Raw genomic sequence first — 27,986 nt, 5'->3', positions numbered from 1 at the left:
ATGGGGTAAGAAATGACCACAGTGTGGGGTCGCTTGGAGAAGGGGAGTGTAAATAACCCCCCACTGAGATAAAATTGACAATGATTGAGTTAAAACATGACGAAATAATGGGTTAAAAGAATAAATATCACATTAACCGTTACGGGATTTAACAAACCATGCGTTGGTTACAAAGGTGACCCAACACTCCACAATATAAAATGATTACCACTTTATCGTGTTACTTAAAATTTTATTCAACACTAACGACATCGCCTTCCGAGTATATCAGAAATAATTACGTACTGGCTGTAAATATTTTCATTTCTCATAGCCAGTAAGTAGTTATTTCAAAGCTTTCCGCAGTATATTTGACATTTGTGCAAAGCTACAAATAACGTTCTAAGTTTCTTGTAATTGGCTAAAATAATCGTTTTTTAAACTTGTGAACAGTCTGACAATAGTTACACAGTAACGGTGGCGCCATCTGTTATTCTTATATGCTAGGACATAAGAATAACATTAGGAAAAAAGATTACAGCACTGCTATTCATGCATTGTGGTTTCGATGCAATGATTTGTTTTCTTTTTGGCGCTACTTTCTTCCTCCGCAGCCTTTCGCTTGGACCGGAGCTAACGTTGCTATTGTAATTGTGCTCTGTCAAGATATAACTCTGTATAATTTCGACTGAATAGACAGTAAATAACAAACATGTGTTGTAATTTTTGTAGTACTTAATAGTCCACTTAAATCAGCTTCGATTAGACTATATGTTTCACGTATTATGACACTTTCCGTTAACCAGGTATGACTCAAGTGTTGGTTTAAAATACTCTACGGTGACATATAGTCATTTTGTTGACCCAACGGTTAATGCTGTTGGGTTGCAAGTGACCATCCATTGTTCCTAAAAAACCCAATTTGGTTTAAATCTTTTTAACCACACCGCATGGTCACGTTTCAACCCAATCATTTTTCTCAGTGTACTTCCATGTGATGTTCTGGTAGCTGTATCTCCTAAACCCCTGGAGCTTCGCACCTACAACTTCACTGAAATACTGACCTCATTTAGTACTACTTTCTCATATGTGTCTCAATCAGCAACTCGATTCACCCAAACGTAAGGTTTACTTGTCAGACAATTTATCGTACTGACATTAAAGTTAATTCATAAGTAGCTGAAAAATAGGTCAGTGGGTTCGAGAATCCCCCATCCAACCTTGGAACCTCCTGGAACAATTTCATTTGAATATCATAGCAAATATTATTTAACTAAAAGACTATTATCTAGTCATGATATGAAAGAATTCTATTTCCCATGTCTTTAATTTAAATAAAGTATGTATCTTGCCTTACTAACCAACAGGACAAGAAGTTTATATTATTGACTACAGCTTAGTATGTTTTTATGGGTCTTAGTAATTAATAAAGAATGCAGAAGTTTCTTTTTGGGAGAAACAAATAACGGTTAAGAGTTTTATGTACGAAATTACATGTACAGTTACGGGATAACAAAATTTAAACTACTTTTCTTAAAATTTAATTATATCAAAATATAACTGAGTGGTTTCTAGGATCCTTCCGCACTTGAGATGACCTGTTATCGAAAATAACGTGGGATTCCTATTGTTATCATATTCATTTGCAGTACGCGCAATATGGTTTCTGAGGGATTTCGGAGCTTAAGATACAGTATAATTTCAACTTCGCAATTACAACATAGCGGACAAAGAGGGAGAGGCTGAAATTTTAATATAAATTGGTTTTGTGATACACACGTCTCATCAAAACCGTTATTTCAAAACACACATTTTTTTGGAACATACGGTATTTTTAGTCGTTCCAGCTATAGTCTTTAATAGTCTACCTAGGCATATAGACTGTATGTGTTGGAGAAGTTAACGAAGGATGTAACGGTAGATTCAATGGTGCGTTTGAAAATGAAATGAAACGAAATATTTTAGTTTGAAGTACCACCTCTATGATTTTTAGGGTAAGAGAGACGGATGATCAAGATAAGTGAATGATGGAAGAATTGGTGGAATGAGAATGTGGGGAAATAACCGGAAAATTTTCAGAAAACCTAAGAAAACGATGTTGTCCACTACAAATTAATTTTGGTGGGTGTCGAACCAGAGACCTCACCCACCAGAAGTAAGTGACACTATATCTCACAAAGATTGTAAGTTTCTTTGAAGTTTAGGATCCGATTCAGCACCCACGTTATAAGAAACGTGGACCTACAATTTAAAGTAGAATTTGAACCATTTAATGCGTTCAAATTTCAAGGCACTTCTACCGGAACTTGAAACCAGGACTCTTTGCAACAAAGAAGGGTGCGCTTGCCATTAGTCCAGCGAAGAGTGTTATATCGTGTATTGAAGTAAGAAGACAAAGAGTAAAAATTATGGCAGAAGAGAAGATGTAAGTTTTCTTACAGGGATTTTTTATGAATTATTTGTAGTGAGAAAATGAATCTACGATAACAGTAATAACAACATGCAAATTATTTTAAAATATCTCGACAAGCATGTAATAATTACTTTGTTTTGCAAGCTGAAACAATTATAATTCTAACTGATCTTTATAAAATTAAAAATTTAGACCCACAATTTGAAACCCTTTAATATAATGAACTCATCTTCCTTCGATTGTTAAACATATAGAGACCTGTCAATATGATCTTCCTTCAATTATTAGAACTATCGAGCTCGCGCATTTACGGTAGAAATCAAAAACTACATCGGAAATCTACTTCTTCATTGATACTTAAACATCAATGATTTCTTTTAATTTTAGCGGATGGCATCTAGGTTTGAAGATTCTCTCTCGTCAAGGTGTTGAAACACCTTCCTTGGAAATTGTTATAGTCAAAGAAGTAAGATTTTATGCTTTACTTACCTGGCTAAAGATGAGAAGTAATAATAATAATATATGATTTTGTATCTTATATATGATTTTGTCTTCAATGGAAATTATTTGAAGTGCCTTTCTCAACTTATTGTGGATCACTGATCCTATGATCAAAGCTTGGGCTGGGTGTTTCCATTTTTCCTATTTTCTGTGTGATTTCTAAAAGTTTGTTGTCTTCAGTATTGCGATATGGCATACTGTTAGGTATACCTCTTTTATTTGTTTATTATGGTAATATCAGGTTTGTTATGATGCATTTTTTATTTATTATAATTGTTGTGTCCAGGGCTGGATTAAACTATCTGGAGTCAGTGGCTAGAAAAAATGTGTGGCCCTTGCTGACTTCACCTAATACATTTCTGTGAAAGTAAAAAAAAGGAAATTCAAGGGAATATGTTTCATATATTTGGTCATATTTTATTTTATGACGATTATTATATCTTCATGATTCTTTTTAGATAGCCAGTTGAAATTTTGATCAGAGTGGAGGCCCCTATCCACCTGGAGGCCTAAGGCTATAGCCCTCCTAAGCCTCCTCCTTAATCCGACCTGGTTGTGTCCCAATAAATCTTAAATTTGTCTGTTTGTAGTATGAGTTCCGGATGGTATTTGTAATACGGTATGTAGTATAATCTTCTGTTTCGTTGTAATTTCTTGATGTATGAATACTGACGCATTATCATCTCTTTCCCTGTATTCAGTTTGCGTTATCATTTAACACCCACTTATAATATACTGTATTGTTTCTTAATATATATATATATATATATATATAATTATTAATAATAATGTTCTTACAATTATGTAAGATTTGAAAGGGTAATGAGTTCCACATAGAAAGTGCTATCATCTTGCCATAACTTATAAAGTGGACATGGAAAAATTAATTTATTTTGTAATTAATCCGTAACCGGTACACATACTTTTGTTACACTAAAGGAATAAGTGGGTCCCAGGGACCCAGCACAATCTATTTATGTTTAACATAATACATATACATTCAAAAATGATTGTAATACTTGTTCATGCACATGTGACTTTCCTGAAAATATTGACACTCTTGTTTCCTGAGTTTTTAATGAAATTCAAAATTTACAGATAAATACTCTATAACTTCTTTATTAGTACTCGGAGGGATACATAATAAAATTGTGATTTTGGCACCATAATGTTACTTTAGGATTTATAAAATTATTATTATTTTGAACTCGACAGTACGTTATCTAATCTTACTGCAATAGTTTAAAAGAGTTCTTAATACAGTAAAAAAAAAACTGCAGTGTGTTCCGAAAGCAAATTAAAATGTAGCATTTTTAAGAGAGATGACAATTATGATTTTGATATTTGGAGTGCTTTTCCTATCAGGCCAGGTAAATGGCATTTCGTTATATGATGTTGTGGTGTTCTACCGCGGATTGAAGGCTTACTTGTCCAATTTTATCGATTCTCGTCATAAAAAATGTGTGACTCGGTAACCACTTGACTGTCGCTTTCGTCTGCACTTGCTTCAGGCTCAGTTTCATGTTTACTGCACTCAAACTCAGTTTTAGATACACTAATGTCTTCATCGCCACTTAACACTTCAGGAAGTACACGTTCTACTTCTTCCTCTACAATAATCATCGCCAAGCCATTCCTCTGAACTTCTGAAGCACTTGTAAAAATGTTACATAACAGGAAAATATGGGTCCCCAGGATCCGAACAAAGCCAGTTCAGAGAAACCATAGACACAACAAGTACCTACTGTCTGAACGAGAACTGCAGCGCACACAGGTACTGCGATAATGACTGCAGTGCTGCCAATACAAGCGAAAAGAAAGGCAAGATAAAATTGCCTTGGGTCCTCAGAACCCATGTATTGCGGTTACGGGTTAACAATGTTCTAGTGTCAGTTTCTTACAAACAACAAGACGTCAGCTTAACAGTTGTAAATTATTAGTTAAATGTGAAGTTTACAGATCATTTTATGAATGATTTCATGATTATATTATCGTCTTTTAAGACTCCATGGCGCTTCCAAATTTAGTGAGATTTTTGAGACAGCATTGTAGAATAGTCTGAAACTATTTTGTACGAATGTTTCTCGAGTTCTTGAGAGTAGATGGAGATTTGTTAATACAAATTCTAACCAAACTTCACTCTGAGATTGTAAAATAATTAGGAACTCTTAAATTTTGAATAATGTATTTCGGATATGAATGGTAGTAATTAAAATAACAATAACAAAAAAGTTTATTTTTGTCATGTGATACCCGTAAATAAGGTTTAGTAAAAACAGATTCAGACATAATCTCAAGGATAAACTACAACGTATGTAAGCGGTGAAAGTAAAAACGGTTGCTCCCTCACACTATAGACCTGAAGCGTTATTAAGATTGCGAAACTATTTTAGTTTCTTGTTTTATTTGTCTTGGAGCAGAATTACTCTAGAAAACAATTTAATAATATGCATGATATCAAGGGCAGTCTAGCAAGTCTTACATCTCCAGAACACATGAAATTACTAGGTGATCTAGTTTGAAAAGACTAGATTTCTTCTCTGTGACGCCGAACTATTAATTGCTATACAGCTGAAAGATAACCTTGCTAACACTTAACATTACGCATAAATGGGTCTACATAGAAATGACGACCAGTTTCCATGGTTATTGTTATCAGCATTGAACTTACAAACTAAATTAGATCGATATATGTTTTCGTTTCTCCTTTTTCTACTTAACTGTGTGACAGAATTATAATGCAAATAATGATTACCATAACTAATCGAACACTGTGTCTATTCGTCTCCTGCAGCTCACAAAACTTTATATTCTCAATTACAAGTTTCTAACTCTTAATATATTGTGCAAATCAGTTTTGAGCCAATACTGAATTTGAGCATGGGAACTAATTCTCTGTGTTATAATCTCATGCCGTATAAAAAAATTACATTGTCTTCATTGGTATGCCAGTGTTCTCACTTTTCAATCTTTGCTTCGTACTCCTACCATCTAATATTTCCTGCTAATGTTTTTCTCAGATGCTATGTTTGTTCTTAACATATTAGGGACAACTTTATTTTTCACATTACGAGTTCTTTTAGTTTTACTCCCGAAAATGGTTCTACATCATGGCAAAATAACCTGCGAGAAAAATTAGTCAATTGGATAAATTAAGTGGAGACATAACCGACCTCAAGTTTTAAATGTGTTTATTGCATACAATAATGAGGCAAAAAAATCTTGTAAGGAGGGGAAACAATTATATGCTAATAAAAAGATATTATGATGTTAATAACTATAAAAAGATTAAATATAAGTTGGGAATAACGTCAAATCTCTGTGGTGGTGAAAAAACCTAAAACGTGTCACATGACCGTTTTCTGTAAAACGTTTTGAATCTGAATCAAAGATGGGGGAATTAAAGTTGGACACCATGACGATACTGTAGAATGATAATATATGCCACTCTACCTTCATTGCCCTTATCAAAGATGTTGTGTCACTCCTTCTCAACTCTCTGATCTTACTATGTTTCTTTGGCTCGTATTGTGTATTGTAAATGCACTGAAAACTTGAGGTAGCTAAGTGGCACCATTTAAATTATTCGATTGAGATAATCTTTGATCTGATATGGAACCATTTCAAAATTCCTCGGAAGTCGAAATATTGGAACTACTTTAATATACGAGGGTCATTCGGAAAGTAAAGAACGTTTTTGTATAAACACTTTAATAACTGATATACAAAGGCGAAATTTGTGTTACATACTATGTGATACTTAGGTTACTTTTCGACATAGTCGCCGTGTAAATTTAAACACTTGTCATACCGTGGTACAAGTTTTTCTATGCCTTCGGCATACACAGTTGCCGCCAAACTGTTGAACCAATCACTAACAGCTTCCTTAAGTTCTTGAAATTTCAGGAAAGAATTCGTGCAGCCCATCAATAGTGAATCGCCTATCCTCTTGAATTTTCCGCTCAATTCTTCCTTTGAGTTCGTCAGTCACAACAGAAGGCCGAGCCGAGCGTTCCTCATCGTGCACATTCGTCCGTCCGTCATTAAACATAATGCACCACTTACGAACTGATGCCTCATTCATTACATTTCCATACACCTCAGTGATTTGTCTATAAATTTCTATCGGACGCACTTTTCTTGCATTCAAAAATCTTATCACACTACGAACCTCATACTTGGCGGGATCAGTAATTGTATCGCACATTTTACAGTCGCACAGCGAAGCAATAACGGACCGTAGCGGATCGCAGCTGGTGCCACACTGAGGCTAAAGCATGCCCAGGTCAATAACCCAGCGGCAGCGGGGGTGGGGGAACACGCACATGCGCTAGCGCAAAACGTTCTTTACTTTCCGAATGACCCTTGTATATACACACGTCTCATTTTCAATTTCTAAGACTTAATGAATAAAAATTAAAAGTCAATTTTAACGAATGTAAATTAATCTTAATGTAATATTAAGATATATTAAAGAATTCATATTTTCGTGTTTGTCAAAATATAACCAAGAAATCTAAGTAATGAATTCATCTATTATATAAGAACGTAGATCATAAGAATAGTAAATCAGCAATAAAAACATTGATTTCTCACGTTGCCTCTTCTCTCGATATCATATCATCCGGCAAACCAAGTTTATGGGAAAACATTATTCTCCATTAGTAGGTAGGAAAAACAACTGTATTAGTTTATCTCCCAAACCTTCAGTAGTCATGAAAGTAAACCATTTATTTGAGGAATGCGGCCAAATGATATTCACACATGGATACTTTATACGAGCATGCATTTTCGTTGGTATTGCTCCTGCAGACAAAAAGCGTCTACATTTTCGCTTTAACTACTATGAGAATCACAATCGAACATTCTCCCTCCTCATATAAAAAATATATATTTATATATATATACACATTCGTGCATGTTGGAAGCGCCACCTTGTATCTTCTCATGTCGATCAATCAGTTTGTGACCACGAAACCTGGGGGCGCGGGAAACAAAATAAATCAACGAAAACAAAACGGAAAAAGGAAAGATAACTGGTTTTCGATTTGCTGAAATGTGAACATGGAGGGAAGAGAAGCCATAATAAGAACGTGCAAGTGGCTTTAAGATCATAGAACATCCTGTCTATGAAAGCACATTGGAAGATCTAAAACGTGAAGAGCTTTCATTGCGTGCAGGAGAGTGGCTATTTCCTAGTTAAGTTGAGTTTAATGGTAAGCTCACTAATAAATGTGTTCAGTTTCGTATCTTAAGCATCTTTTAGACGTTTCATTTATATTTTTATACGTTTAACTTTATTTCCTACTCTTTTTCTCTCAGGTTGAAAAAAAACTTCAATGTGTATATGCCATAAATGACTCATTCAGGGGCTCATTTTTCCAGAGAACTTGAATACTCCCACTCTTAGGTACAAAATTTCCCACCCCCACATCAACACATAACTAAATTCTTCTTTCCCCCTTTCATATATACGCTTTCCCAATAAACTCCATTTCCATATATGCCTATTTTCCCACCATGATTACCACTTTCGTAATCCCCAAGTGGAAAACTATAGTTACGGGGGTTACATCTCATGCATTATGACAAACATACGAGCGTTCTCGCTACAAAAATACACCCACTAAACTAAGCCTTTATTAGAGAAAGCGCGCGTGGAAAGAGGCGATCTTTTAGCAGAGTTAGGCTGAGGAACAGATACAAAATGGTCGAGAAACGAGACTTTATTGGTTTTTATCTCTCAGGGAGACACGAGAAAACCCATTAACTAGTCACATACCGAATAGAGAGCGAAAAAAAAAGTAACTATACAGTGTCAGAAAATGTTACCATAAAACAAGAAATTAAGCTTTCATGATTATTGGTATCGTCTCTATTGTGGTTAACGCTACACGAGAAACTACCGCTAACTGACCCTGTAGCTAACAAAACATGCTCTTTTTTATTATTATGTGCTTGTTTCATATAATGTTAATAAACTGAAAAAAAAAGACGTGCCTATTGTCCTTCATTTCAGAAGAGTTGCGATATTATTAATCTGAAGTACTAAAAAGAATAATTCTAATATTACGCCATTTTAAAGATTTAATAATTAAGATACACTCGTTGAAAAATAATTTTTGCTGAGAGTCATGTTTCTTTATACCATTAGCATGGCATTAACACTTTCAATATTAAGCTTGAGTAGGGTTCGTAGTACTTTAACAGACAAAGAGCGAGATTAATTCGGGTATTACATATAAATCTCCCAGGTACCTTCGTTGAGTGATGGCTGGTTCTTGGTTATTTGACATACTTATTATGGCTCTCATCTAAACGAAAACATTATTTTCTTGACCAGGATTGCTAATCTAATCATTTTAGGGATTAACCTAGTCATTTTCACGTGGCGTTTTGCCAGTAAAAATATAGTCGCAGTTTTGGTCAGTTTTACTTTCATAGTTTAAAATCTGTAGGTAGCTGTGCTTAGCGGTATTGAAATCCTTTCCCAGTCAAAAATTCTCTCAAATTATGAACACAAATAGAATAAAATATGATTCGCTATTTCGCTAATTCCTCTGATTATAATAGTACCTATATTATCATAGCACAACCTGTCCTAAGTATCTTATTTATAATTCTCAATTACAGTATGGTCTTAACAAATAAAGTATCGCGAAACTTCACTTTCCTATAGCAAATTTCAATTCTTAATCACTTTATCAACAAGAACTTTTTAAGTACGTTCGGCACGAACGTGTATGTTTAGTGTTACCTTTAAATTATATTGCCACTTGTATGAAGCAAAGATAAACACAGAAATTGAGAACGATGGAGGAAATTCAAGTGATATGTAGCAGTTTGTCAATGATACAAGTAAAGTATGCTGTAAATATTCTAAGTGTAAAAGCATTTTAGTTGAACATACCGCGATAGTACAGTATGTTTTACGTATACAGTGAAACTAGGAAATATTTTGCTTGTTTTATTCGTAACGTTAATTATTTCTCCTTACGTTACTTTCCCTAGTTACTAATGTATATTAATACAGATTACGAAATTATTGTGGATTGCACAACACAGTTATTCACTTTAGAACATATATTTTCACTTTCAAAATATATTGTATTGTTACATTACAATATCATACAATCAATTTACACAATATGGCACTTCGTTCTATTCTGTCTTTCTGCATTGTCATGACAACGACATCAAATAAATAAACAAGTCGTCATAACAACCAAATTAAAAAACAAACATTTAAATTATATTTTTATATCTTCATTCTTCTTCTTCTTCTTCTTAAGTGCTTGTGCCTTCAAAATAACACTTTTGCCCGTAACTATAAACAATACTGAAAAAGTATTTACAAAGATAGACAATATTGTTGTACATTGTCAAATTTTGCTAGCGATACATAGCTATATTGTAAAAGGGTTTAGTCATTTTTAGCTAGATTCATTTATCTATTTTCTAAAGGCATATTTTGGTAACACTATCCTTAACATCTATCGATGCTATTATGAAGATCTTTTATGCTGAAATCTAGTACCAGGATCCGTGTTTTGCGGTATTTCCCTAACGAAGCATAGATTAATGTTGTACTAAGGTATCTCTTTTTTGTAGTACGGGAATATAAATAAATGAAGAATAAAAAACACTGCGACACCTTTACCCAATGATAACAACAATAAACAAGTTTTATATATTTTACACATTATGTTACAGTTTTAATACTTTATGTAGAAGTGAAAGATAATTTGTTTGAAGTAATATCATAGCAATTCTATGCAATAATGTCAGTATCGAGGAAAGGATATTCGTTTAAAAATAGAGTATTTAAAGATTTGTTTGACATGTAGTTCACATACTTATTTCTTCTTCACACTTCCGTACATCTAAGCAATGCCGACTAGCCATCAGGCGCTATTTCTACAAGTACCTACAAGATTGGTTAGGAAACCAAGCACAATGTAGATACCAATGAATTGCCCTATCAGTTTGAAGACAAGATGTACTCTGACGAAAGTTTAAGCCCAAATAAATTTGTAAAATATGACTAACACTATCACAAATACATGGCGCAATAGCAATATTCCTTTTAATGAAGACTTTATTCGAGAGTAATGTTTAAGATATTCAGAAATATCAAGTTAAATACTACATATGAGTGTAAACACATATAGGAATTTTTCTGCTTATCTGTACTTCAATAAACACATGAATGATTACCATGGTGTCCGAGACAGGAACGGCTCTCATAGCTAAATACAAAAATGTCTCAGTTTCAATTTTTTTCCTCAGACACCACACTAAGCATTTTCGGCTATGAGCATATGTCAGGAAGAACGTCAAAGAACGCGAAACATTAGACTTGTAATCGATTATTTGTGTTCATGTTCTTACGATGGCTGTAATTGTATTGGCAGCCATTGATGTAGACTTACGAATCCAACTGCCCCCAGACGTGTCACAGGAATCCTGGAGGCAGTTTTGTGGTATGAATTCTCAGTCCCCGATCATCTACACCACCGATGGACCGCTGACAAGTCTTAACGCACGTGAGTGGCAGTTGGACCACTTTCCTTTCTGAACACCAACTACATGGCAATGGTAAAAGTCATTTTATTGAAAAACATTTACTGACATCCTTATGATGTTGCAGAAACACACTGTGACTACATATTGGATTTCCTACGCAACCTTAATTATTATCGTTTAGTAAGATTAACCATTAATGGTACGATCTACAGACACTACGATTATAGATTACTATCTATGGTAGGTTGTGTGTTATGTAATCTAACTAGTATCGAAATATTTTATAATTGGAGATTCTGTTGATAATTTTGTTTGAATACAATGATGTATACTGAATATCTTGTAGCATACTCTACTTGTGTATGAAGGGGTTCATATAACACTACAATTGAAAGATAGAGAATTAAACAAAATACACTCAGACAAATCTTTCATTGTATATTTAATGTGTCTTCACAGTGGCGTAACTACAATGGAGCGAGTGGAGCAGTTGCTCCAGGACGCAAGGACCAAAAAAAGAAAAGATACGGGAAACTGTTCCTTATGCAAAGAACGTTTGAAAATATTTCAAAAAGGTACGCTATGACAGTTAACTGGCGACAGTCGATACCAGGGACGGACCCAGGAACCTTTGACGGGGGCACAGGCTTGAAAAATAAACTTGAGACATATTTTGATATCTGGTTCGCTAACTAAAAATGTGTACTGCACAGCTTCGTAATTCGTATTTATCTCAGCCCTTCTGAAACGGCATTGAGGAGGCGGCATGTTGTTCAACACGAAAGAATCCAAGGTTACTATGAACTGGAAACGCATGCATTATTTGCAATGAGTGGAGAACGCACTCAGAACCCCGTGATCTGCTTGCTATCTAATAATGTGTAACTCTCTGCCGATATGGTTAACTTGGACGACTTCCGGTTTAAATATATAGAGCTAACGAGAAAATGGAAACTATTCTTTGGTCGATAGATCGATTGCAGATAACTACATCCCGATAAATTTTACCGTTTTGCTCTATGGAAATCAGTGCTAAACCGGAAGTAATAGTAAATATCAACCAATTTCGGTTTCGATACCTGTTATAGTTTGTAATGATATGCTCCTTTAAGACATTGGACCGATTGTAGAAAACTGCTTTCCGCTATTTATTACCATTTTATATAGTATGACGATAAGTGTTGAAACCGAAATTGCTAATTTGAACCGCTTTTTATTTAAATAGAAAGTTAATTAAGAAGGTGGAACCTATTTTGGGGACAGTTAATAGAATGCAGGAAACCGCATCTCGATATCTGCTAGACAACTCATTCGTGGCTGAGCGGTTAGCGTTCGCGTTTTTGGCGTGGGAGTCTCGGGTTTGATTCCCGGCGGAAGCTCATGTGGTTCGGATTCCACGTTAATCAGTAAGTTCACGTCTCATATAGCCTCGCTCCTGAACGGGACGTTAAATTCAAAGTCAACTCAAATCGATATCTGCTACAGTTCTTGAAACCAGGAGTAGTATTAAACTTGAACCACTTCCGGTTTCAGTAGAATGTTTAAATAGTCATAGTACGTTATTTTACGCGTTAATCGTTTCCAAGAGACTGCTCTTCGCTGTATGTTACTGTTTTCTTTCTATGACAATAGACGTTGAAACCTGAAATTACAAATTTGAACCACTTTCAGTTTTTAAAAAAAAAAAGAGTTGATGGGAAAACATGAAATCTATTATTGGAATGCTGAATCAATTGCAAGAAAAGAAAAAAGAAAGTTTGCATACTTACCATTTTCGCTCTGATGCTTGTCGATAGTACTCATAAACCTATTCTAAACTATAACAAAATCTTAACTAATGTTCCGGTATTTTGTAACAAAGGCTAAAGGAGGCAGACAATAAATACAAGTAAATGAGGATGAGAGATAAAGACAGCGGGAAGGATACGGCAAAACCGAAGAAAACCAAAATAAATGCTTTTGTCTGCCTCAAACTAATGTGGCTTTGAGCCTGATCAGAGATCCTGGAGACGAGAGATTATCCCTTTGCCACTGAACCGCTTCTGCCAACACACCACATTACAGAGTATTTTTTTCACCATAAAACCACTAACAATCCCTCACACATTAAGAAAGTTGCAATAATCATTGGTTGCTTTTCAGTTCAGTATAAAGTTAAAGGACAAGCAGTAAAATATTTGAAGCAAACAAAAATTTAAAGGCAAAATAGAGTGAAACCTCTAATTAACGAACGCCTAAGAGACATTACTATTAGTCTGTAAATGAGAGGTGTCTATTACAGAGGTGTTGTTACACAAACTTGCATTACTAATAAATAATTCGATAATTACATGCAGTGTAAAGTAAATAGCACATACTGAAAACGTATATAAGGCTAATGTTCTGTGCTTGAGTTAGAAGGGGATATGGAAAAAAAATATCGCTGAAAGAAATGTTTCTGTTAGCATGTACTGGGAAATATACTCCTAATGTTACAATTTTCTTGTCAAGGAAACAGCCCCCTACACACATCTCTTAATTCTACACTAAGGTACATTAACTTATCTAGAAGTGTAAGTTACGTAACAATTTAATTTTGCAACTGTTCGTTATGGCGTTTCAATAGGACTTATAATAAAGATACTCTGTAGGGAAGGAAACTCGTCAATTTTTGGTTTCTGTAATGAATCGCAGACTTATTTTCAAATTGAAGAAGGTGTTTTCTTATTTTATGCATTAAATATACATAAACTGAAAATAATTTCTGTCCGTTATGGAGAACTTAGCGAAACTCTGGGAGAAAAGGGGTGAGGTGATTTTGAGTTTTTACGTCCCGTTCAGCAGCGAGGCTATGTGAGACTTGGACCTACTGATTAACGTGGAATCCGAACCACATGAGCTCCCGCCGGGAATCGAACCCGGGTCTCCCACGCCAAAGGCGCGTACGCTAACCGCTTAGCCACGAATGAGCTCTCTGTGAGAAAAATATTATCAGAAAAGAAAGAGTGTCTGTAAAAGGGAGCGTTATGTCCCATAATAATAAAAATAAATGTCCGATATTGGGAAGTGTCTGTTATGGAAAGTTGAACTGCATTGTAATTTTACAATGAATTGTATTATTTTAGTCATGTGAGTTAGTGCAAAAAAGAATTTCGTTAAACTAAATATGTATTCTTAGAACCAATTTGGTAAAATAATAGTAATAATAATAATAATAATAATAATAATAATAATAATAATAGAATAGATTATAGAATACCAAGGTAAGAATAAAGTGCTACATTTGGTGGTGTGATCCAGCAATCCTCAGGTTGCCACTGGTCCTGGAAAATCCGGGACCGTCATGGAATGGAAATTTGCGTCCCGGTGTCCCGAAAATATTTCTAGGTACGCTTAAATGTCCCGGATTTCAGCAAAGAAGAAAGGAAGAGAACATTATACTATGATTTTTTTTACGGGATTAGGTATATAATTATTCTCTTCAACTTCTGAGCATGGCAGTTCAAAAGTTGAAGAAAAAGCTTAAATACATAAAACATGGATTTAATTAAGTGCACTTTTTAACTACTTTGACACTGAACGAAGCATTCGTTTCATTGGGCCAAGGACAAAAGATTTTACTGTTAAATTTTGTTGATATCTTTAGTTTCAATCTGCATCTTGCTTCTGAAATGTTTTCATCAATAATCCCTGACAGATATTTTTGGTATTTTCTGCTGACCATTGAAGAAAATATATTGTTTTAATTGATACTACTGAACAGACGTGCGAGTTATTGAGTTGTTAGTTTGTAAAAAAATAACAGAAATAAAGTAAACGTTCGACGAAAGAAGTTATTTGAAGATAACAAACGCCGCCAGAATATATGGCCAATGATTTAACTGTTCTTTAAAAAAAATAAAAATAAAACAGGAACAGACAAAACGTGTGAAAGATAACATCATCTCTTGAATGAGCTAAATCAGATCTGAAAGCTACGGAACATAAAGAGATCCTAAGAAAGTTTTAAAACAATCAATTTCCTTACCAAGGGGAGGGGGTAATTGATCTGCTTACGTTTGCTTAACTAGGAAGAAGAAGGTCCACTAAAATTAGTAAAATGTAATTACGTAATACTTGAACAACTCTATCTAATAGAAGAAAGTAAATTAGTATATAGCTAACACTTCTTTCCATTTTAAGCATTTCAAAAATTCTCGTAATTTAGTAGCGTCCCGGATTTTCATTTTTGAAATATGGCAACCCTAAGTAATCCAGCAGTTTTCAAGGCGAGGTAAGATGGTGAGGATCAGCATATACTATGACGATCGTTCTTGAAATGAAATGAAATGAAATTTTTCAGTTTTATGTCCTATGATTATGCCATTAGGCTAAGGGAGATGGAAGATTAAGCCTAATGGATGATGATGGGAGAAGCGGTGAAATGAGACCGTGAAACGAAACGGGAGTACCCTAGAGAAAATCCACAAACACAATGTTCTCCACCACAAATTTACTTAATTAGGGATGGAACCAAGGACCTCATGCACCAGAGGTTAGCGCTCTACTACTGAGCCACCGTACTTAATTGGGTGGATTGAAGTTTATGGGTTGTTCTTGTCTAATGATATATCATCTGTACTAGATCAATACCCTGTGATGTATCAGCACCCACGTTAATAGTAAGTCTTATTTTTCACAACCGCGTTGTAGCATAAGCAAGAAAAATAGAAAAAGTTAAATAGCAAAATAGTTGTTCACTATACTGAAGTAAAACTATTCTCATATTTTCTTCCTCAAGTTTACCTTTCTAGATATTATATTTAGTCCAATCCACCCTATCAAAATGAGAAACATCTAGTTTAATACTTTCGAAAGGAGTCATAATTTCAATTTCTTAAATGAAAGCAATAAAAAAATATTTCAAGTAATAATTTTCCATTCTTGTCTACTAGTTTTCTACCTTCGTACATTTTGTAGACTATGTAACTACAAGTCCTCGTAACAATCTTAACTGCGTGTTACAACGTAATATCAACCTCCGCAGAACACTTAACCCGATACAAGTATATAAATTGTACGATTATGTCAGTCGTATTTTTGCTAAATAGAGCAGAAATAAAGGAAAACGGCCTCCCCACAGAGTGGCGATTATCTTCTAAATGATAGTGAATGTACAACCTCTAGCATGGCAATAACAACTGCATTTAGTCTGGGTTGTAACGCTTTTCTCCAAATGAGGTTTCTCAAAACCTATCTTACGTAACACACTTTTTTTCTCACAGTAAGTAGTTTCCTGTGCCTTTGCAACTTTTGCTAAATTAAGAAGTAGGATGTTACAGACAGGCTAATTAAAATTTGTAACGATTTTATCATAAATGTAATATTAAAAAAAAAAAAAAGAGAGAGAATTCAATAATATAATTAGAACGTTTAGTGTAACAGTACTGATTGCTACTGAAGTAAGCTTCTATAATCTAACACAACATACACTTTGTGTAACTATCTATGCGTCAGTCTTTTCCGCAATAACCTTCTCAAATTTGCCCGATTTTCATAGAATTAACGTGCATTTTTCGGACACTTAGAAACTTCTGTACTGCTTGTGGTTGAAATCCATAAAGAATTAGAGAGTAAAATCGGGTTATTAATTGTATATTATAAATTCGAAATTTGTATATGGTTATTGTATGATCATGAGAAAAAGATTTTATATGATAAATGTTTTATAAAATTATTCTAGTTTTGATGGATATGCACTCTTATTTTCTTCGAGAAATTCCAATGAACTTAGAATTTGGTGTTGATATTAGCCATAAGAAGGGATAAAGAACTATCATTGAAACGAATACACTGACCGTTAAAAATCTACTATTCATGCAAATTGAAAATTGCTACACTTATTAGAATTTTTAAACAAGGTTTTCATATTAATATGTGGATATGGAATCCGAATGACTTATTCTTTACCATATCCGTTCATGGGGTCACAAGAGAAATGGTCTCAATGTTGGAATATAAATACAGTGTTATTACAAATGACCTTCCGGATTACGAACCTAAACAAATTCGTTTATCAGCACTTAGGTGAAAGTGGTATCAATGGAAATAGAAACCAAATGGTTTAGGATTTATAATTCTAGATTTCTGGATTTTTCTGCAAGGATCTTATAAAATAGAGGATCTGCTCTTACAACAAAATCTTGAACCCATACGTCACAGTTTCGCCACTCTACTCTGCCCACTCCGCCCAATAGGATCGCAATGTTTAGAGCCAATAATCATGGCGGAAACGAAAGTAGCCAATCAGACGATGGTGGAAACGAGAGTTGCCAATCAGACATGCCGATGCTCGGTTGGTTTTTGGCTTCATCGATTTAATAGGATGACGATACATATGGGCAGATCCTCTATTTATAGCATCCTTGGTTTTCCGCATGTTTGAGGGGACCGCGGTGGCTCAGTGGTAGAGCGTTCACCTCTGGTGCTTGGGGTCCCGGGTTCGATCCAAGCCCCCGCCAAGTGAACTTTGTGGTGGACAAACACCGTGTGCGTGGATTTTCTCGGGGTTCTCCCGTTTCCTCCCACTTTCTTCATTCCACCATTTCATTCATTACGCATCATCACCGTCTCCTTTAGCCTAACCGGCATAACCGTGGGACGTAAAACTCAAAGATTTCATTTCATTTTTCCGCATCTTTGAACATGTTAGCGCGTCACGTTTGAGGGATGACGTCCTTCGGCGAGTACATTATCCGGGTAAAGTGGTGCAGGAAGGAGGCAGCCTGGAACCTATGTTAGGTACCACTCCAGCATTTGTCTGGTGTGAACGAGGAAAACCCAGGGAAACCTCACTGAGGATAGATGACCTGACAAAGCTTTTAACACTTTTTCGACTGAGTGCCCTCACTGGAAATCGAACCCGGGGCCCAAAGATTTATAAAACCTGGTCATGTAATTATGATTTTAAACGCAATAGCTGTCAACGAACATAGAGAGTCGTTTTATATGCTACATTTTAAGGTCTCACAGTTTGTAATAATGGTGCAATATAATTTTACTGGAAGTTTGGTGAAGGTGCGTTCAGTGGGCACAATGTACTTAAATGGTATCCTGAATTTAACATAAATGGATGCATTTGTAAGCATGAGGGTACATAGCCTTCACCAGTAAGCAAAAGAACTGTGGAACGTGAGAGACAGACTTTCGTACGATGTTCACAAAAATTCACCAAACCAGTCACTAGAGAATCAGATATCCCATAATCAATTGTGTACCTTATATACAACTGCTTACGATTCCATCCTTACCGTTTTCAATTGTTGCAGGCCATGTAATTGCGATAAAAGCACAGAGACACTCCTTCCGCTGGAATACAGTAGCGTAGCGTGGTACTCCGAAAGGGGGATGCCAAAGTTAGTCACTTGTCTGATATAATACAATACAATGCAATGCATGTTGAATGTGTATTTTCCTTAACAAGTGAAAAGATTCACTATGCAGCAAATGTTGTTTCGATGACTCATGTTTTAGAGCTTTCTTCATGAAATCACCCAAATCAGAAATACCGTTTGAACACCACTCCGACTCCTTTGCCCCAAACATAATGCAGACGAAACATAACATTTTATTCCCTACAGAACACCCAGAAAGCCAAGAAAACCTATCATCATAACACGAAGACTGAAATATTTGCGACTGATTGCTAGTTGTCGTTTATATGGAAAGCTTTGGGGTAGGTCGTATCCCTTTCAGAGAGCAGCGCTGCTCGTAAGTCAACCGAGATATGGTAGTTGTTAACAAAAAAATAAATTAAATTTGTGTCTGGTACTGTTATCGTAGTCAACATTTGCTAAAAGTTAGTAAGGTACTATACCTTGTAGCCGCCGAACACATTCCACAGCTTTGTCTCTTAGTTATAAATGTAATTTTCTTCATACTACAGTAAAAAAAAATAAATAAAAATAAAACAAATATTCATTTCAAATCACAACGCAAAAGAAAAAAAAAAATTATACCGCCAATTTTTCTTGACCACCAATGATCAATGTTGCTAATCAAAAGCATAAATCTAGTACAGAACGCAAGGGCATAGCCAGGGAGAGGTGAGCCAATAATTTATCACAAGAAACTTGCAGAAGCTTTATATTTAGCACGGCATAATTTGCAACCATCCCATACGATTACACAACACAAATAGAAGATTAACAGGCTGAGTCTGCTCATTAAGGCCCGCAACCAGCCATTAAAGTTTAGGAGAGAGGCACAAATATGCTAGGGGGTCCAATCGTCACAATTCTGGATCTCTTTTATCAATAACTATTCTTAATAATTAGGAGGTCAAAACATTTAGGGGCCCAGGCTCCTGTAATTGCACGCCTGGTGGAGCATACAGTAGCAAATGTGTAGATTACGTTAGACGCCAATAAGCAATTGTCTCAGCTCCTTTTCTGCCACTAGCATTGTGACGAGAAAAACCGGCTCCACTTTTGTATAAATATTGTTTTCAGTATAATTCCCTTTATTTCTTTCTCGTGGGCAGCTTCTTGCTCCGCAGCTTCTTCAATCTCGTTTTATTTATTGTTTTTTTTTTAAATGTCACCCCTAGAAATTTGTCATCTTGGGTCCGGACCTCAGGTGCCCGTTCGTGAAAATGGGCCTGAGTGTTTATATCATTTGAAGATACAAATAGAAAGCACTTAAAGCAACTCTGGGGGCCTATTTCTGTGTATCTACTTCACTGTCAGATATCCAGATACGGAAGAGCACAAGTGAACTTTGTGAAGGGCAGAGGGTGGCCTACCGGATCGGTGACCGTGATTTTACAGAATGAATTATAGTTATGCTTGTGTATGTGAGTCCTCTCAAAGAATATCTGGCTACATTCTGGGACATGATATGTATTTATGATGTAGATTATTAGTTTGCCTTTAATTACTATTACAATTACGATGCATTTAATTACGATTAAAGCAAAACTATTTTTATATATCACTTACATAAGCGACATGCTTCATAATGGCGTTGAACTAACTATTTATGTTTTGTTCTATTTCCTTGACAGCGGTCGTACGTTCTATACAGAAACCATTGCTTAGTTCAAAATATATAGAGTTGGCAGTACTTGAGCATACGCCAGCTTTTATCTAAAGCAAATGTTGGGTTGCCAAGGGGGGGCGGGGAGTAGTTGGGCATGCGCATTCGACAGAAAGCAGACGAAAACCCCGATGCTTGCAGTAGGCCTGGATGCCCGAGGAACGTAGCGTACAACAAGAGGAAAGACAGAAAATGTGCATCTGAGTGATGCGCATGCGTAGGTTCCGCTTGCCAAAGTGAAGCGAGAGAGCGCATCCACAAGATTGCAGTGGAAATAATGTGATAATTATAAGCAAACAATTTATAAATATAATGAAATACGTACTTTTTTCTTATTAACAGGGGATGCCGGGCATACAGGCGTTCCCTTACGCTACGCCGCTGCTGGAATATCAAAATCGAAATGGAAACAGATTGATTCAAAAAAATATTAGTACTGAATGATGAAATCCGCTGCCACTTCTGCCACCTATCAGGCAAAATGGACAAACATAATGTCAGGATCTGGCTCTTAGATAATCCTAAATATTATGTGGAACTTGAACGTGGCCTCCTAGTCTCACCAAATTGAACGCTGTATCATGCTATCAATCATGAAAAGGTGTGTGCTCCTTTCTTCTTCGACGAGGATACAATGAAGCCACCAGATGTTACGGAATTGCTTCTTCCACAAGTAGAACAGAAAATACCTGCTTCATTTACGAGCATGATAGAGCACCACCCTATCTCTACTTCCATGTCAGACTTTGAACTGAATAGGTGATTACCAAACAGATTGATTGGCATGATGGTAGAAATGATAGTGAACGTTTGCACTGGCCTCCATATTCCCCCGATCTTAAAACCTGAGATTTTTTTCTTCCCTGGTGTTTAGTCAAGCAACATATGTATCGCTTAGGTTTACTAACTAGTATCCAGGATCTAAATGTTATAACGTGCGTGGGAAAAATAGACTAGAGGTTTGTCATGTGACGAAAGGAGTTCACATTGGGAGCATTTGACTGGCGATATGAATCAAATGTGGAACATAGCATTTCGTGTTTTCGCTTCAGTTGATACTACTGTAATGCCTCTCAGTTTGTTAAGTTTCGTTAAAAAATATTTGTTCAGGTTGTACGTGGGCAGACCATTTGTAATAACACTGTATTTGATTTTATCTTAGAATCTATTAATTATAAAAAGAAATCCCTTAAGTACAGAATATCATATTGCAAACATAATTTAAACATATAGGATTTCAAGAAGATTTCCTCAATAAGCTATCAGTCTCTTACTAAAATACTTAAAAAATAATACAACTTTAAAGGTCTAGAAAGTTATATGAAGTTTATTAGTATATAACTACAACATAAGATGTGATCTGTTATTGAATACACAAATATATATTAGGGTGGACAATTTATCTTGATCATCGGCTACAACGGAGAAACCAAGAGAGAAAAAAGTGAAACTTTGCACGAAGACACTATAAGAAGGAAGACATCTTTACATGTGTTAAACAGAAACACCCAACAGTGTTGCAAACCCAATATAAAGTTATGTTTTCTCAAATGACACTTCGCCAGATTATTGCATATTTCAAATCAACATGTCAAATGAAAACTTAAAATACCAATTTTATTATTCAGTGTTCCAAACTAAGGATGTTATAGTATCACAAACATTCACAGTTTGAAAGCCTCTATCACACATACAGCATAACGGAAATGAGAAGGATAGCGCACATCAAAAGTGCCTTTGTGTTGAATACCATGGTCATGGTATGGCTTGTTACCAATGAATAGGAACAAAGCGAGAAGGGCTTGAAATTTTTGTTCGAAAGGTTTTATTTCGAAAACATTCTTAGATAAGTATCCTATATACTTGTGTGCTTTGCAATTCGAAAACAAATAAATCGTTTTGCCGTTCACATCACTTCCATATCTCAAAACGTTCCGGGGATATGATAAACATTGATGAAATTAGCAACATTGCTGAAAATGGTGTATTTGTGGAAAATATTTATAATTATTGTTGTGTTCCTTCTCTTTTACAGCATTAGGGCAATGGTTTTTAGTAGCTTCAATTACAACAAGTTTTTCCAATTACTGAATTTAAACAATGTTGCAAATTTCAGTAATTATTTTTCATATCTGCGGTGCGGTTTGATATATCGAAGTGATGTTTACTGCAAAATGACCTGTTTGCCAATTGCAAACCATACAAGCAATTAGGTATGACACTTATCTAAGCACGTTTTCGAAATAAAACTTTTTGGAGAAAATTACATTTCCAAACCCTTATAACTTCGTTCGTATTCATTCAAAACAAGCTGTACCATGACCATTGTACCCAACGCCAAGGTACTTTCGATATTCACTACCCTGTCCGTTTTCATTGTATTGTGTGTGTGTTTGTGTGTGATAGAGGTTTCCAAGCTTTGGATGTTTGTGATACAGTAACGTCTTTAGTTTGCAACACTGAATAACAAAAGTGGTACCGGTATTTTTAGTTTTCGTTTGACATATTGATCTGAAAAAAGTAATACTCTGATGAAGTGCTTTTTGAGAAAACATAACTTTATATTTGGTTGGCAACATTGTTTGTTGGGTGTGTCTGTTTAATACATACGAAGATGTCCCCTACCTCATGGTTGCTTCGTGCGAAGTTTCGTTTTTCTCTCTCTTTTGGTTTCTAGGCTATAACGGATAATCAAGAGAAATTGTCCACCCTATATATATATATATATATATATATATATATATATATATATATATATATATATATATATATATATATATATATATAGAGAGAGAGAGAGAGAGAGAGAGAGAGAGAGAGAGAGAGAGAAAGAGAGAGAGTATTAATGAACTATATGGAGAAAAGTGTATAGTTTCAGAGCTAAGACTGTCCAAAATCGTGAAAAAGCCAATTTTCAAGAGGTCCTATTGGAATCCGAGAGACTCTGGATAGTGGTCCTTATCAGCATAAAGGAAGCCAGACATACACAACGCAAATGTGAATATTTCATCAATTTTTAATAGGTGTAAAGGTTATTCCGTATAGGGTGTAATTCTCAGATATGTTTTCAATATAGTTTTCAGATATACCCTGATTTCAAGAAGGGTCTAATATAGGCAGGAGGTAAACTTTGACAACAAAAGACATCCAATGCTTCGGAGGGAAGGCGGCAGTACCAGGAACCGGTAGCTCCATGTTTCTATGTGTTCTCAACAACGTGTGATGATATGTATTTTTTCACGGAATATTTCACGTTTTCTTCACTTATAAGCGTGAAAGAAAGCGTAGCACCATGCGTTTTCCCGAGTACGAGAGACGGTGTTGCTGACGATCCTTAACACTTCCGACATCGCGCTAAAGGATTCCGTGTTCATTGCAATCAAGGCTTATTGTTTGCCTACTTTAGACCAATCATAAAGTGATAGCATATCTCAAAATTCGGTTGATGGCACGTCTGGGAATTTCACCCTGCAGGGAATAATCCGTACACCCATTGAACATTAATGAAATATGCATTTTTGGATTGCGTGTGCGTGAATTTCTTTTCGCTGATAAGGGCCACCATCCACAGTTTCTCGAATTCGAAATAGGGAATCTTGAAATTTGACTTTTTCGTGATTTCGGACAGCCTTAGCTCTGAAACTATGCACTTTTTGTCATGGGTATATATGAGCTTTTTCTCTTATTGTGATGTTGGGAACCACCTCTTAAAGTTTGTCGGTATAATTCATTAACACCCTAAATACATATATATATATATATATATATATATATATATATATATATATATATAAAATAGATATGTAGGATATAAAAGGTAACAATGTTACGAAACGAATCAATTTTAACGTAAATATTAAGTTTAAGTCTATGTGAGTAAATGAGTTATTAATAGTAATTGAAGAGATATGAACATATTCTTATAATGGGGCATATCAATAAAAATGACGAACTACTCCTAAGAAGTCCTTCACGAGAATCGGAGTAACTACACCGGGAGCAATATCCTTCCTCAATTTCGTGCCAATAAAGCAAGCCACTACTCACATCGAGATTGCTCCAGATTTATGACCGTTTACTCGCGTTTTCTCTATACGTGTCAGTGAATCATATCAATAAAAGAAGTAATTATTCATTTCTCCCATCTGTTGGGCGGTTAAATCGTTGGGATTAACCTATGGCGCAGTATTCTAAACGCTATGGAAATGTCAAGTAGCGACGACAGTTTCCATCAAAGTGTATTTGTGGATATTATAAAAAGTTCCAGTGATACTTTCAAAGTCACAGTTACCAGGAAGTAAACGAAGGAAAGCCGAAGCTTTAAAAGCAATGACAGTGGAATGCAACGAATTGTCAAATACTCCAATGACTGAGACACAAATCCAAAAGAAAATCTTTAATATCTGAGCGAGAATAAACCAAAAAAGTGATTTGAAAAACAAAACAGGAAACAAGAAAGTAATACAGAAACCATGGGAACTGATGGATGGTGATTCGAATCCAGCAGTATCAAGATTAAATGGTGAGCTCTATCGCTTTGAACCACACCTCAATCTTCTGACACCCACCGACCTGAAACCCCTTATCACTTTTTGATTCTCCTTGAAAAAGAAAGAAAAAAAAGTATTGTGCTAACCACTCCACATTTTCTTTCTTGAACCTATAAAGATTTTTGTAATCACCATTTCTAGCATTATAAGTTTTTCTACGAGGCAAAACAATCATGTACTCTACCATGTTTCGCACGGAGTCACCTACTGTGGTTGCTCCAAAACTTTCGAGAAGTTACTTGCACCACAGAGCAATCTCTGAATTTTATTGATATCAAATGCGGAGTACTTACTCAGATCGAGAATTGAGGTGTGGTTACTACAAAGGGTGGGAATTCTCCAAGACCAGCCGAGAAGAGTAGGTACTCAGTTCTGCTTTTATTGATACCAATGCGAGTAACTACTCCAAAATTGGGATTCAATCCCAGCTCCCGCCAAGTGAACTTTGTGATGGACAAACACCGTGTGCGTAGGTTTTCTCGGGGTTCTCCCGTTTCCTCCCACTTTCTTCACTCTACCATTTCATTCATCACTCATCATCACTGTCTCCTTTAACCTAACTGGCATAACAGTGAGACGTACAACTCAAAGATTTTATTTTCCAAAATTGGGAGTAATGTGTAACTTTTTTGTTTTATTGACATCACCCAATAACTTGTCTGAAAAGTAATTGCACTGTGTCGTCAATGTTTCAAGTTATTGTTTTCTAATTACTATGATAATTATTTTTATGTATCAAAAGCGATTTCATGAAATAGTATATACCACGTACTATATATGAATGGTGTTTGGTTTTTACATAATATTATACCTGTAATGCCTGCCTGTTGTCAATAAAATATGAAATATAAGCAAATTTGTTTCCGAGTTTTTGGTATTTTTTTTCTCGTTACAAATATGTTAACAATAGTTTTGTTGGACTTTACGTTCTCAAATTAGTATAAAATATGTAATTAGACTTTTATCCAAGCATAGGAACTTTTAATATTCCAATGAATTGTAGTACCTTCAGAGAAAAAAAAAATCGATTTTTAAATAACATATTATTTATTTTACCTTCACAAATTTGATCTAATAATTGTATTTTAAATTATTCAGGAACAAATGAGAATTCACTCTATCTAGAAAGTCACTGATAGCTTTCCTTATAAAATATCGGAATTTTATAAAGCAGTGTGGGTTTCTTTGAGGCTGTCTATCTGAACATTCGATTAGTAAGTTATTTCGTTAACGGTAAGGGGCAACTTCACCTATAACTTTCGTAAAAGATAGGGTACTTAAAACAACACTCGCGAAATATGGTGTAAATTTCAGGAATGAAATCAGTTAGTTTTTGAGAATTAAAGTCTCAATTTCGGGAATGAAATCAGTTAGGGTGTGGAAATTAAAGACTTAATTTGAGGAATGAATTCAGTTAGGGTTTGAGAACTAAAGACTCAATTTCAGGAGTGAAATCAGTTAGGGTTTGAGAACTAAAGACTCAATTTCAGGAGTGAAATCAGTTAGAGTTTGAGAACTAAAGACTCAATTTCAGGAATGAAATCAGTTAGGGTTTGAGAACTAAAGACTCAATTTCAGGAATGAAGTCAGTTAGGGCTTGAGAATGAAAGACTCGAACTTGTAGAAAACGTTCAGAGTCTCTAATATTCTAATCAAAATATTGTCAAAAGGCTAACGATAATACTATTGATAGGAACAATTGTGTTATAATTTGTGGTTGTATTCTGACCTTGTACAATAGGTAGGACCACTTAGGATCTCTTATCGAAACTTTAGACGAGCAGTAAATTTTAAACTAGCCGTGGCACACACAAAAACATTGGTGGAATGAAAATCCATGCTTTTTCTCTCTTTTACAATAGATACAAGTAATTTCAATACTATCCTACTTCGAGGAAGAAACATTTTGCTACATGGTTTTGCAAGTTACATTCTTAATTTAAACTCCCAAAATATTTGCAAGCTATAACTCTATGTTAAATATCAGATTGACTCCATTTTAGCTACAAGGTTAATCAACAATTCATGGCAAAAGATTGGCAATATATTATAGAGAAGAAAAACACATCAACTTAGGTTCTCAATAAGCTGTAAGTACAGGGTCCATTATGAAAATAATGCGCATGATTTTATTGTAATGCGACTATCCATGGCAGCGCGGTAAATTCGGTCGGGCAGTGTTATGGGGGTCTGCCCTTTCAACGTACCGGTCACCAGTTTGCTCCTAACAGGGTGAGCGGGAAAACGTGCCTCCGCGTCAAGTGTTTATTTTTTTCGACTTTGTAACACGGCACGATGGAGCGTTCGCTTCAACAGTGACACATCATTAAGTTCTGTGTGAAGCTTGGAAAAAATGCAACCGAAACATTCCAGATGCTTCAAGAGACCTTCAAGGACGACTGCATTTGAAGGCCATAGTCCGGGAGGTGGCAAAAGGCGTTCAAGGAGGGCCGGGAGGAGGTCGCCAAAGAACCCCGTTCTGGACGCCCAACAACGGCCGTTTTGAGTCTGTACTGCAGGGAGAAACTGTCAGCTCAGTCTTTTAACTGGAGGTGCTCAAGAGACTGAAACGCCGGGTCGCGCGCGTAAGGGCTGACATGAAAGACACGGTCAAGCTCCACCATAACAATGCCCCCAGCCATACGTCGTTCATCGTTACCAACTTCCTGGCTCAGAGAAACACCCCGGTAGTCTCCCATCCCCCTTACAGTCTCGACTTGGCTTCGTGCGACTTTTCTTTGTTTCCCCGACTGAAGAGACAGCTGAAAGGAAAACATTGGGAGACTGTGGAAAACATCCAATAGCATATACAACGTTCTTGAGAGACATTCCCATCGAGGACTTTCAAGGTGTCTTCCAGGCGTGGAAAAATGATTCCGCAAGTGTATTGATGCATGCGGAGAGTACTTTGAAGAATTTTAAGCATTTCTTTAGGTCCGATCAATAAATATATTCCCAGGTAC

At 35.7% G+C, this 27,986-nt stretch overlaps 1 pseudogene; it reads left to right on the top strand.

The window, feature by feature from the left end:
• LOC145692460 (uncharacterized) lies at positions 1 to 27,897 on the top strand (annotated as a pseudogene).
• The last annotated feature ends 89 nt before the right edge of the window (positions 27,898 to 27,986 follow it).

Source organism: Thermobia domestica, chromosome 8, assembly GCF_964235325.1.
Source record: "Thermobia domestica chromosome 8, izTheDome1.hap1.1, whole genome shotgun sequence".
NCBI classification, from domain to species: Eukaryota; Metazoa; Arthropoda; class Insecta; order Zygentoma; family Lepismatidae; genus Thermobia; species Thermobia domestica.
This window is presented reverse-complemented; position numbering and strand designations above follow the sequence as displayed.